The 13672-nt window shown below is 32.6% G+C and overlaps 1 protein-coding gene and 1 long non-coding RNA gene across 3 annotated transcripts in view; both read left to right on the top strand.

The window, feature by feature from the left end:
• Positions 1-13672, top strand: part of LOC126882289 (zinc finger protein 227-like) — a 66546-nt gene that overhangs the window by 15333 nt on the left and 37541 nt on the right. The gene's annotated exons all lie outside the window — the stretch shown is intronic.
• On the top strand, positions 6951-11015 carry LOC126882290 (uncharacterized). Its single transcript, XR_007697259.1, has 3 exons — positions 6951-8427; positions 9409-9609; positions 10154-11015. It is a non-coding gene; the product is annotated as an uncharacterized LOC126882290 (long non-coding RNA).

The following is a 13672-nucleotide window of genomic DNA, read 5'->3' as shown; positions in this document are numbered from 1 at the left end:
GCCAAGTTGTTCAAAAAACTCTCTGTATTCCTCCAGATTGATGGTGTGGCGTGGTGGGCTGTAGATAGAAGCTATTGTTAATGGACTGGTGAGCGCATGTACTTTTATAATAGTACTCTGAATTTTGTTGTTGATATATGGAGCAAGTTCGTAGTGTTTTATAGCTGTACGAATTATGACAACTGAACCAGCATGGGCTGTCCCATCTGGATGGTTTGCGTAATAGACAGAGTAGTGTGGAATTTTTATAAAAGACCTCTCAGTTGTGTGACTCTCAGATATAAGTAGGATGTCTATTTTGTTTAATTTTAGAAATAGTATAATTTCTTGCACATGGTTTGTTAGACCATTTGCGTTCCACTCTGCTATCCTAAGTGAGTTAGCCATTACGACGTTCTATTTATCACTATTGTAAGCATGCTTAGTATCATGCTGTTTTGGTTTATCAATTGTGCAAACATATTTTAAAATTCGTTGAGGAATTCTGTAAGTTTATTTGAAAGGTCTGAATTATTGTTGTTGTCTTGTGAAGAAGTATTATTTGCTGCAATTTGAGCATATGTTACATGTGATTGATGTATGTGGTGAGCATTAGTGTTATTGTTATTTAGGCTAGCAACTCTAGGTATAGGAATGCTGCTTGTTATATTTTTGTTTTTCGAATTTACCAAGTCTTTATATATAGCACATCCTTTATAGTTTGCTGGATGATTGCCATTACATAAGGCACATGTTGCTGGTGTGTCGCGTGCTTTTTTGCAGGTTTTTGTGTCATGTGATCCACCGCATTTAACACAGGCGAATGGCCTCAGGCAGTAACCTTTCGGGTGCCCTTATTTTTGACACCTTGTGCATTGTACTATTGTATTTTTTATTCTAGGTGGTTCTACTGTTATTATGCTGTTGCGTAGGACTTGCAGGTTAAATATGTTTTTGTTGTTTTCATTTGGTTCTATATCGACAAAGAATAAAGGCAATGGTTCTTTGCTAACTCTATGTCTAACGTTAATTATATTGCGAACTTTAAAACCCTTATTATTTAATTCATGCGAGATATCTCCTGTGGGTATTGAATGGTATAATCCTCTTATGACAACTCTATAGGCCCTCTCTTGTTTCGGTTGGTAAGTGTGATGTACAATGTTTTCTTTTCTAAGGTGCTGTATGAGTTTCCTGTAGGTGTCTGAGTTTGTAGGGTTAATTTTTACTGTATTATTTAAAATGGTTTTGGTGTAATAGGTTTCTGCTGCAGTTGCAGTTGAAAGGTTTGCTATCATAGCACTATAGTCAGTAACTCCATAAATATAGATTGGTGGCGGTGCGGGATCTTTTTTGGTGATATTTGTGTTTTGTGTATTTGATAAATTATCTGTTTGTTCATCTATATTTTCTTTTGAGAGGGAATCAAATCTGTTTTGTGTTTGGATTTGGTTGGAAATTTCTGAAGTTGTTTGTCTTTTCATCCTTTTTCTCTTATTGGCAACTTCTTGCCAAGGATGTTTATTTTGGTTTTCTGTTTCGTTAAGTTCTATGTCGCTATCGCTATCTGTGTAGTTATTGGTGTTTTGTGATGATGAGAGTGAGCATTGAGGGTTTGTGGATACTGTTGTGTATTGTGACTGAATAGGGTTTTGAGTGTTTTGAATATTTTGTGCAGTTGTTTGACTAGGAAATTGTGCTTGGTTTGGTATAGCTATTTGGGGTGGAATAGGAATTTGGTTTAGACATGATATTTGATTCGTTATCTGGTTAGATGGTGTTTGATTAAAATACATAAATGGTACTTGCGGCTTTACTGCTGTTTGGTTAGACTAGTTCTGTTTATTTATTGTTGGGACCTCCTGTATAGTATTCATTTGTTGATAAATTGGCTGACCATTATTATCAAATCCTAATAAATTCCCCGAAGGGAACATATTTCTTTTGGTTGTTCCACTAATCACTTAGTTTTTGTTACTTTTCACTTTAACAATTTTTTTATGCTGATAAGGTAATTACTAGTTAATTAGGTAGTTTTACGATAAGGAAATTCTCTAGCGCTTTGAATGACGGTACATGTTCACGCTTCGAGAATCAGATTGCTACTGTTGTATCCATATGGAAAACTTTTTATTATTAATTTTACGAAAAAAAGTTATTCTTTATAAAATGCTCTGCATGGTCCAAAACCTAAGATTTAACCATCAAATATCAAAATTTTTGAATATTATACGAGGTATGTCAAAAAGTTTGAATTTCACTCAAGAGTAAAGTAGCTTTATTTTTCGTAATATTGGAAATTGCTATTATGAAAAGTTGTTTGAAATTAAAAACTATATTCTAATATGCAATTACATCCTTATAATTGAAAAAAAAATTTTGAAAAATTATGGATAACATCATTATTTTTCAGTTATTTCAATTCTGATAACTCTTTTATTATTAATTTTACGAAAAAAGTGATTCTTAATAAAAAGTTCTGGATGATCTAAAACTTAAAATACAACCATCTTATATCAGATTTTATCAATTTTATACGAGGTATGTAAAAAAAAGACAAATTTAGATTAAAAGTAAAGTACCTTTATAGTTAAGAATATTTCAATTAGAAGGATGTAATTACATACTGAAACATAGTTTTTATTTCTAAATAACTTTTCATAATAACAATTTTCGATATTGTGAAAAATAAACGTATTTTACTCTTGATCGAAATTCATATTTTTTGACATACCTCGTATAAAATTGATAAAATTTGACAAAAGATGAATGTATTTTAGATGTTAGACCATGCAAAACTTTTTATTAAGAATCACTTTATTTCGTAAAATTAATAATAAAAGAGTTATCCGGATTAAAATAACTGAAAATAATGTTAGTTATCCATAATTTTTCAAAAAATAAATTTTTCAATTAGAAGGATGTAATTGCATACTAGAATAAAGTTTTTAATTCCAAACAACTTTTCATAATAGCAATTTTCAATATTGTGAAAAATAAAGCTACTTTACTCTTGAGTGAAATTCAAACTTTTTAACATACCTCGTATAATATTCAAAAAATTTGATATTTGATGGTTAAATCTTAGGTTTTGGATCATGCAGAGCTTTTTATAAAGAATAACTTTTTTTCGTAAAATTAATAATAAAAAAGTTTATGGATACAACTTACAGGGACATACTGTATATAAACACATAAAATATAATAGTTAAAATAGTTAAAAGAAATTAGTTAAGAAATAAAAAGGTTATTTTTATTTCCATGAGACAAGCCCAATACAATTTTTTACAAATTTTGGAACAATTTAGTAGATACTAAATAATATAAGTCATATACAGGGTGAGTCATGAGGAACTGTACATACTCCTACCTCGTATAGAGGCCCCTATGGGGAATAACAAATGACCATTAAAAAGTGTCTGCTCCCATTGTTTAATAATATACAGGGCGATTTTCGCATTTTGACAGAAATTTTTATTCGTCATAATTTTTGAACGGTCAGATCGATGTGTCTCTTATTTTGGTCAATCGTTACACTATTGCCACCTAATCAACTGATTTATTCAAACTAGAAAAAAATCAGGTCCGGCTTTAAAAAAATTAGTTCGTTTTGGTCTTAGAAAAAATTTCACCCTGTATAAGCTTTTTGAAAACTCTAATATGAATTTTACAAATTAGACAAATAGGCAATTAAAATAACATATTTATTTTTTCCGCACACGATTGCTTAATTTTTTATAAAAAAAATCAAATTTGATTATGAATTAAAAGTTTGGTAAAGTGAACCATACATTTAACAAAATTAACTTTTATTACCAAAATTAATTTTTTTTGAACAAATATTTAATTTATGTTACCACCAATCAACTGATTTATTCAAACAAGAAGAAAATCAGGCCCGGATTTAAAAAATAAGTTCGTTTTGGTCTTAGAAAAAATTTCACCCTGTATAAGCTTTTTAAAAACTCTAATATGATTTTTACAGATTAGACAAATAGGCAATTAAAATGGCATATTTATTTTTTTCGCTACACGATTACTTAATTTTTTATAAAAAAAATCAAATTTGACTATGAATAATTAAGAGTTTGGTAAAGTGAACCATAGATTAAAATAAAAATAACTTTTATTACAAAAATGAATTTTTTTTGAACAAATATTTAATTTATGTTATCACCCAATCAACTGATTTATTCAAACTAGAAAAAAATCAGGCCCGGATTTAAAAATTAGTTTGTTTGGGTCTTAAAAAAAATTTCACCTTGTATACGTTTTTTGAAAACTCTAATATGAATTTTACAAATAAGACAAATAGGCAATTAAAATGGCATATTTATTTTTTCCCCACACGATTACTTATTTTTTTATTAAAAAATCAAATTTGACTATGCATAAAAAGTTTGGCAAAGTTTTTGCATAGATTTAAAAAAATTAACTTTTTTTCCAAAAATTAATTTACAAAAACAACGTTTTTCTTAAAATTAAAAGTTTTCTAATTTTTTTTTTTTTTTTCTATAACACGTCTATATCTAAAACTTCCCATAACACTTCTTTTGGACTCTATAGTTTAACATAGACGTGATCAAATTGATAAATTTTAAATTTTTCCACCTAATTTTTGCGATTTACAAGTTTGCAACTTTTACAAGAAGAAGACTGAAAGTCTACAACAATTTTCATAGTCTTCACAATGGTAAGAGGTATGTGCTGTAAAAATTTCAGAAAAAAAATATTAAAATGGAACAGAGTTGTAGCGAGTTAAACCATGAGTTCATTTTTTTTTTCATTTTTAGGTTAAAATTCCGATTTTGACAAATTTGATTTTTTTAATAAAAAATTAAGTAGGTAATCGTGTGGGGAAAAAATAAATATGCCATTTTAATTGCCCATTTGTCTTATTTGTAAAATTCATATTAGAGTTTTCAAAAAGCGTATACAGGGTGAAATTTTTTCTAAGACCAAAACGAACTAATTTTTTAAATCCGGACCTGATTTTTCTCTAGTTTGAATAAATTAGTTGATTGGATGGTAACATAAATTACTTATTTGTGCAAAAAAAATTAATTTTTGTAATAAAAGTTATTTTTTTTTAAATACATGGTTCACTTTACCAAACTTTTAATTCATAGTGAAATTTGATTTTTTTTATAAAAAATTAAGTAATCGTGTGCGGAAAAAAATAAATATGCCATTTTAATTGCCTATTTGTCTAATTTGCAAAATTCATATTAGAGTTTTCAAAAAGCATATACAGGGTGAAATTTTTTCTAAGACTCAAACGAACTAATTTTTTTAAAGCCGGACCTGATTTTTTTCCAGTTTGAATAAATTAGTTGATTAGGTGGTAATAGTGTAACGATTGGCCAAAATAAGAGACACATCGATCTGACCGTTCAAAAATTATGACGAATACAAATGTCTGTCAAAATTTGAAACTCGCCCTGTATATTATTAAACAATGGGAGCAGACACTTTTTAATGGTCATTTCTTATTCCCCATAGGAGCCTCTATACGAGGTTGTATTGTTATGTATAAGTAGAATCTTAATCTATATTTGAGTGTCATATGCAGCAGCATAACTTATTAAATTACTTATTAAATTTGGTAGATTACGCAATTTGCAATTTTTTTTTTATTTTGCAATAGATTGTTACTGATTTTTATTTGACTTTATTATGTTTTATTTATATTGACGATTTGTATAATTTTAGTAAATTGTATTTGTTATTGTTTTTATTTATGATTCGTGTAAGCTTTGTCTATAAAATTGTTAAATTTTTCATGACAATAAAGCATATTTCTATTCTATTCTATTCTATGAGGTAGGAGTATGTACAGTTCCTCATGACTCACCCTGTATTATAACACATACATAAAATATAATAGTTAAAATAGTTAAAAGAAATAAATTACATACAGAACAAATTAGAAACAGGCTGGTAAGGGTGGACAAAACAACAATTACGAGGCAATATTAATTTGTTGCAAGTCGCGTATAAATTGGTTAGGTGTGGAACTACAATTAAGTCTCTCACTCTCAGTATTTTGATTTGCTAGACGTATAGTCCTGTCGCCAGGGGGGGTACAACGGCCTCCTGTATTCAGATGGACTTACCCAAGTTTTTTTTATGTATTTTGACCTGTAGAACACGAATTTTTTGGGTAACAGTTGATCTGGATGTCGATAAGATTGTTATAAACCAAGAAGTTGAGGAATCACATAACAGCGATTTCTCGCAAAACAAAACATTGTTTTGTATTTTTTGGGCCATTTTAACCAAAAAATGTTCCTACAAATTTTTTCGTAGGATGCATAGTTTTCGAGATAAACGAGGTTGAACTTTCAAAAAATCGAAAAATTGGAATTTTTGAACCCGAAAAACTTTTGATTAAAAAATAAAATAGCAGTTCTGCTTACCGCATTTGAAAGTTCAAGTCAAATTATATCGGTTTTAATTATTTGTATTGTCAAAAATGTATTATTTTATTGTTAAAACAAAGCTATAAACACCTAGTGCTTGAGTGATGTTTCAATGATTTCTCATTTAAAATCGAACGAGTACGTAGAGGAGGTAAAAGTGGAAGCGGGGCTATTTCTAAGTAGCATGCAATAAAACGCATGTATTAGGCACGGGAAACAATATGTGTTTATAGCTTTTTTCAACAATCAAAAAATAAATTTGTAGCAATACAAATATTCAAAACAGATATAATTTGACTTAAACTTTTAAAGGCAGTAAGCAGAATTGCTATTTTATTTTTTATTCAAACGTTCTTCGGGTTCAAAAATTGCAATTTTTCCATTTTTTGAAAGTTCAACCGCGTTTATCTCGAAAACTATGCATCCTACGAAAAAACTTGTAGGAACATTTTTTGGTTAGAATGACCCAAAAAATACAAAAAAATGTTTTGTTTTGCGAGAAATCGCTGTTATGTAATTCCTCAACTTCTTTGTTTATAACAATCTTATCGACATCCGGATCAACTGTTACCCAAAAAATTCGTGTTCTACGGGTCAAAATACATAAAAAAAACTTGGGTAAGTCCATCTGAATTAAGAAGGCCGTTGTACCCCCCCTGGCGACAGGACTAGTAACATTCTAGTTAGGTATAGGTTCATTGAGGCCATAATTACATCTGTCCGAAAATAGGCAGCACATATACATATAATAACTTATGGCTGTTTAGCCCATATATTGAACTTACCTGCATATGATGACATAGGTGTATATAATGCCAGGAATAAAGAGTACTATAAAAAAATTGCAAATATTTCAGAAATGTACATTTTGCTAGCGCAAAATTTCGAGAAGCTGGTGATTTTGCTCTTTTATTGCATCAGGATGTTCGTTGGAATACTTTATCGGGATGCTTAGAAAGTTACTTGAAAATCTGGCCAATATCACAGTAGACTCCCTCTATAACGAGAATTGAAATGGCGGACTAATTACCTCGTCATAAGCGGATCTCGTTATATCAGACACCAATAATATTGTGCATACCACCACCATCGAAATGTTTTCATGCCTCTTACGTAGTTTATTAGGTGTCAATGGTCGACCTCAACAATGAAATTTGGCCATCGTAAATTGTAAATTTCCTACAGTATTCCATATCGGTCGGTAGATAAACAAGAAGGAAGAAGTTTATTACCGGCGGTGGAAGTTATTACAGCACTGGTCTCAATAAGCACACAGATGTTGGGCATTCCTGTATACAGGCAGTTATGGTATTTATTTATAGCCCGATCAGGGAATAGGTAGTTGAAATTGTCTATTATTGTATAAGAAAAAGTTTACAATTCTACATCCCCTCCATTTTACAAAAATTGGAAAATACGGGATGAAGAAAATAATCTCGGGAGTGGAAAAAAATACGTTCAAAATAAGTCCGGAATTGGATATAATGACTAATTCTAAGCAACTTTTGTTCTATAGAGTTTTTTTACAAAGTCAATACACTTTTCGATTTATTTGCTAGTGAATATGTTCATTTTTAACGAAAAAAAAAACATGTTTTTGGACGATTTTTCGGAAATAACTCAAAAAGTAAGTATTTTAGTGTCACCCATTTCGAACTGAGTCCGGCACTGCCCCGCCGAGCCGTCAACAAGGAGTGAGATCACCGTCTCGACACAGTATAAAGAGGTTCCACAATAGAACCACTCTCAGAAAAATTGGAAGTAAAATCTTTCAACGCGCAGAGCGGCTGCGCATATTTCCTGGTCGCCCCAGAACCATTCTTCGATTGCTACTCGCGTAGAAACGTACGGGTTAACAGTGCCGTATTTTGCTTAAACTGAGTTAGTTTTGTAAATAATCGTTAGTATTGTGAAGTTGAACATGAGTCAAATTCGAAGTGGTATTAGTCGGTGTTCAGCGAAAATGTGCCAGAACAATTCAAAAAATTGTTACAGTTTTTTTCCGATTTCCCAAGGAAGCTGATAGGTACGTATATACTTTTGAATTAGCTTATTTAACCACCTTAACAGAATAGCATCAATTATTATTGGAAATAGTAAAATGTTACGTGCAGTTTTTTAAATAGTTCAGATACAATAATATGTTTACAACGAGGAAATATTTTCTAAAGATTTTTTGATATATATTATATGTTTATATATATATATATATATATATATATATATATATATAAATTCGGGTTCAAAACGTCCTCCGACGTTGTCCGATGCCTTGTTGCCAATATTTTCTATCATTGCAATTTTCATCTTCTAATCCTCGTACACTCAATGATCGTCTTACTCCTTGTATCCACGTCGTTCTTGGCCTTCTTCTTTTCCTGTTGTCTGTAGGTATCCATTTCATAATTTTCTTTAGCAGTCTCTCCTACCCCATTCTCTGAACATGTCCGTACCACGTTAATTGTTTCTTCTCAATGCATCTATGACCGTTTCCTGTAAATTCATTCTTTGCTTTACTTACCTCGGTCATCCCGGTCCAATATCGATGTTCTACTTGATCTTCTTAGGGCGTCCATCTCGGTAGCTTCTGTTTTACTTTTTTGGTGTTCCTTTATTTTCCATGTTTCGGATTCGTATAGCATTGTGCTCTTAATCATGGTGTTGTATACTTTCATTTTTCTTTGTTTCCCTACTTCGGTACTCCACAAAACTCCGTTCAATGATTTAATTATATCTCTAATTATCGTTCTTTCTTTATTTATTCTGCTCTTAATTTCTGCATCGTCTGTATCTTCTTTGTTGAAATTAATTCCCAAATATTTGTACTTATCACAGCTAGTTATTTTCTGATTATTGTCCAATATCATATCAGTTGAATCTTCACCTAGGCATAAATATTGTGTTTTTTCTACATTCACCTTCATACTATATTATATATTTATGAAAGTTAATAATAGTCGGAAAATTTAGTGTTGTCTAAATGTAAGTAAATCTAATTTACTTTCAGAGCACCAAATTGGGCAATTTTGTGCCAGAGAGAAGATTTGTTAAACAAGAAAACAAACATAAATTTGAACAGATTATGCAGTGTGCATTTTGAAAATAGTATGTTTTCAAATAAAACTCGGACAGTTTGTGTAAAAACGCAGTACCACGTTTATTTCCTTCAATAGAAGAAGTCCAAACCAACATTCGAATGTTGATCAAGGTGAGTTTATATGTTTGAAAGCTGAAATTTCCATGTAAACCTAAGAATGTTCTGCTATTTATATTGTTGACGTACAGATTTGTTGCATTGTAGTATTGCAATAAATTATAGCTTGTTTACTATGTAAACAACTTTTTTTATCTTTATCTTTAAACAACTTTTTGATCTGGAAATACCAAGCTGCCCCTTGAAATCTATCTGCTCTATACAAAAATATTTAAGCGGAATTTTCACGTGGAAATACCACAGTAAACTGTGGAAATGGAAATACCATATATTGTCGAAATAAAAGACGGTATGCAACTTTCTAAGAAATTATAATCCATTTCCTGCTATTCTCTTTGCTATTTGTATTGTTGGAATACAAATTTGTTGGATTTACATTTGTTGAATATTTTTGATTTCAAAATAACAAAAGGCTTCCTTGTACTTTAAAAAAATAATTCAGCTTGGTAATAAAAAATTAAATGTTGTAGATTGTAGATATTTTATGTGCAATATGCCACTTTCTTCATATAAGACAACCTATAAACTTCTGTTGTAGATGATGAAAATAGTTTTGATCCAGTAAATGAGGAACAACGGGAAGAATTAGCTACCTTACCGCCTGGTGGAGAGGACAGCGAAGTTGTTCTACAAAAAAATCAAAAAACTCAAACTTTAGAAAGTGTATCGACCTATAGCCCTAAAAAAACAAGCTAAGAAAGACTATAAAGCAATTGCAAAACAAGAATTTTCGATTAAAAAAAATTGCAAAAACTACAAGATTCTGGAAAACCCGATTATCTTAAAAACGTTACATTGGAAAATTATAAATCACTAACGGATAAATTTTGTTCTGCCAATAAAAATTTAGCTAATTTTAATAATATTCAATAGTATGTACAATGTATTAAAAACCATTGAGATTTAAAACTTGCGCAATACCGTTGAAATATAAACATTGAATTGTAATATTGTTTTTCATGTATTAAACCTTTTGTTTTTGTAATATTAACATTTAGTAAGAACATCTGGACATTTAAATATGAGAAGCCGCATTTTTTATTTTAATAAATAATAGTAGTAGGCCCAGAAAGTTTTAGTACGGCTCTGTAAGGTTAATCAAAGGAGCGTGCGGCCTCCGCCTGCATCCGCCACTGGTGAATTACCAATTTCGTGCTTTGCCGGTATTACTTCTTGAGAACAAAGCGCCGACAGAAGAGTGATTTTACTGTGGAACCTCTATATACTGTGGTCTCGATGAGTCGCCAGTACCCCAGATGCTCGAGAATTCTGAGACAAACAATATAAATTGACGTTTTGCGTAGAGACGTATTCAGTTAATATTTTATCGACGCGAGAATACTGTTACGTTATAATCGGGTTTTGAAATGTATTATTTGTATTTAAAGTAGATAAGTCAAATTGGTAATTATTAAATAAATTAAATAAGTTAGAAAGTGTAAAATAAATTAGATATTGTAGTTAAATTGTAAGTGTTAAAAATAAAACAATTTTAAGTAATTCTTTTGTTCATTTAATAATAATTAAAGTCAATTCGCGTAATAGTTCATAAATAAATCACTACAGTAATAACCTAACAAATGGTGTCAGAAGTAAAATTTGTGTTGCATTGATTTTTTTGCTGCTTAGGGGATTATAATAAATAAATATCAAACGTATTAAATAAAGTGTGTGACCATGTCTTCCTTATGTAAGGTAACAACTGCAGATCTGAGGCTTGAATTGGAAGAGAGGGACCTGAACTCTACTGGAAAAAAGGCTGATTTAGTCAAACGTCTGAAGGACGCCCTAAAAGAAGATGGTCATGATCCAGAAGCCTATTTATTTGAGGACAAGCATGCTGCTTTGGTTTCATTAATTTCGAAAGTTTCCTGCTGTGTGACCAAACTTTATGGACTAGTATCGTTGCTATAAAACCAAGTCTCTGCTTCTGAAGTAAAGATCAAGGAGATGGAAAAGAAGATAGAAGACGATGAGCCCAAATACAAATTGGAGCCACGGCCGATAAGTGAAGGCAGTGTAAGTTCTGCTCGAGTCAAAATTCCAACTTTCGACGGAAAGTCTTCCTGGAACAGTTATGTGAAACAGTTCGAAGCAGGTGCAAGAGCAAACGGATGGTCTGAAAAAGACAAAGCTGTAAACCTGGTTATTGCTCTTCGAGGAGAGGCTTCAGATGTACTTGAGACCATAGCAGTAGAGGAGACGAATAATTTTGAACAACTTATGAAGAGACTAAACATGTGCTACGGGCACGAACATTTGGAGTATGTCTATCAGGCGCGGCTTAAAAACCGACGACAAGAGAAAGATGAAGCTCTTCAAGAATATGAGCTAGATATTGCCAGGCTAGTACGATTTGCTTATCCAACAGCTCCCGAAGACATGATGGAAATGTTGGCTGTTCAAACATTTATCGATGGTCTTCGTGATTTTGAAATGCAGAGAACACTGCGATTAGCTCGTCACAAGACGCTGGTCGATGTATTGTCCGCGGCCCTCGAGTTCGAATCAGTTACGCAGGCCTCTGGTGAGTACAGTGCAGTTCGAACTGTGAAAGAAGAAGAGGATGAAGACAAACTTGACCAGCTGGTAAATATGGTGAAAGGCTTTACATCGAAGAAAACGAAGCCCATGAATTGCTGCAATTTTGGCGAAAAGAGGCACGCACAGAGTTAAAGGAAGAACGCAAATCAAGAAACTCGCCAGCAGGAAATAAAAGAACGCACAGACCCTAGGAGGCAGCCTCGACTCAGAACTTCTCTAAAGACCATCTAATACTAATAGCTTCTTTGAAATGTCGTGAAGATAGTGTATATGTAGATGGAGAAATAAATGGTAAAAAGTATACTTTGTTGGTGGATACCGGAGCGACCAGGACCATTATTCGACCGTCAGTTATAAACAGCCGTAAGAAGCTCTTACCAACGAGGTTGCGACTGCGGACTGCCACAGGTGAAAATGCCAACATCCACGGAGAAATCAAGATACAATTAGGGATTGGAGCAGAAAAGTTCGTCCATACTGTCATAGTTGCAGACATCGAAGAAGATGTTATATTAGGAATGGACGTAATGAATTTGCATGGATTTCAATTGGATTTTAAGAACATGGTAATAAAATTTGGCAACGAGGAGGTATTTCTTCATCCACATGATGACAGCACTGTGCTAGCAGCTATTAAAGAAGATACAGTTGTCCCTGCGAGGAGTGAAACGATCATCGTAGAGCGACTACAGGGAATTGTAGAGGAAGGAACACCTGTTATGATGGAGCCATGGAACCACGACGAGGAGGTTGGCCGAGGAATCATAATTGGAAAGGAGTTAGTTACTTCTGCTAAAGAAATTCCCGTAAGACTGATTAATGTCGATGACTACCCAGTAACCATCAAAAAGGAGACAAAAGTAGGAACTTGTGTACCCGTGACATCTATAATCCGTCAGACGACAACATCAGATAATTCCAACGACAAGTTCGACCAAATGGTTGCAGTTGCAGGCCAGTCTCTAAATCAAGTGGAGAAAAAGAAATTTAGGGAATTTATTAGGCGGTATCGTGACATATTCGTACCGAAAGGAGAAAACGCAGGAAGAACTACCGTGGTCAAACATAAAATTGACACGGGTAACGCTAGGCCAATTCGTTAAACAGCTCGACGACTACCACAGGCGAAGAAGGGGAAGCTGAAAGGATTGTTCAAGAAATGAAGAAAGACGGGGTGATAGAACCTTCTACGAGCCCATGGGTCTCTCCGGTGGTCCTGGTCAAGAAAAAGATGGAACTACGAGATTCTGTGTGGACTACCGTTTGTTGAACAATGTTACCAAGAAAGATAGTTATCCTCTGCCTCGGATCGACGACACGTTGGACACATTGGCTGGAAGTAAATTGTTTTCTACGTTGGACTTGAAGTCTGGATATTGGCAGGTAGAAATGGACCCAGTGGATAAGGAGAAGACAGCCTTCACTACAGGATCTGGATTGTGGGAATTCAACGTTATGCCGCTTGGACTCTGCAATGCCCCTGCTACATTTGAGAGGCTTATGGAAAATGTGT

The sequence above is a fragment of the Diabrotica virgifera genome, chromosome 3 (genome assembly GCF_917563875.1).
Source record: "Diabrotica virgifera virgifera chromosome 3, PGI_DIABVI_V3a".
In the NCBI taxonomy this organism is placed as follows: domain Eukaryota; kingdom Metazoa; phylum Arthropoda; class Insecta; order Coleoptera; family Chrysomelidae; genus Diabrotica; species Diabrotica virgifera.
This window is presented reverse-complemented; position numbering and strand designations above follow the sequence as displayed.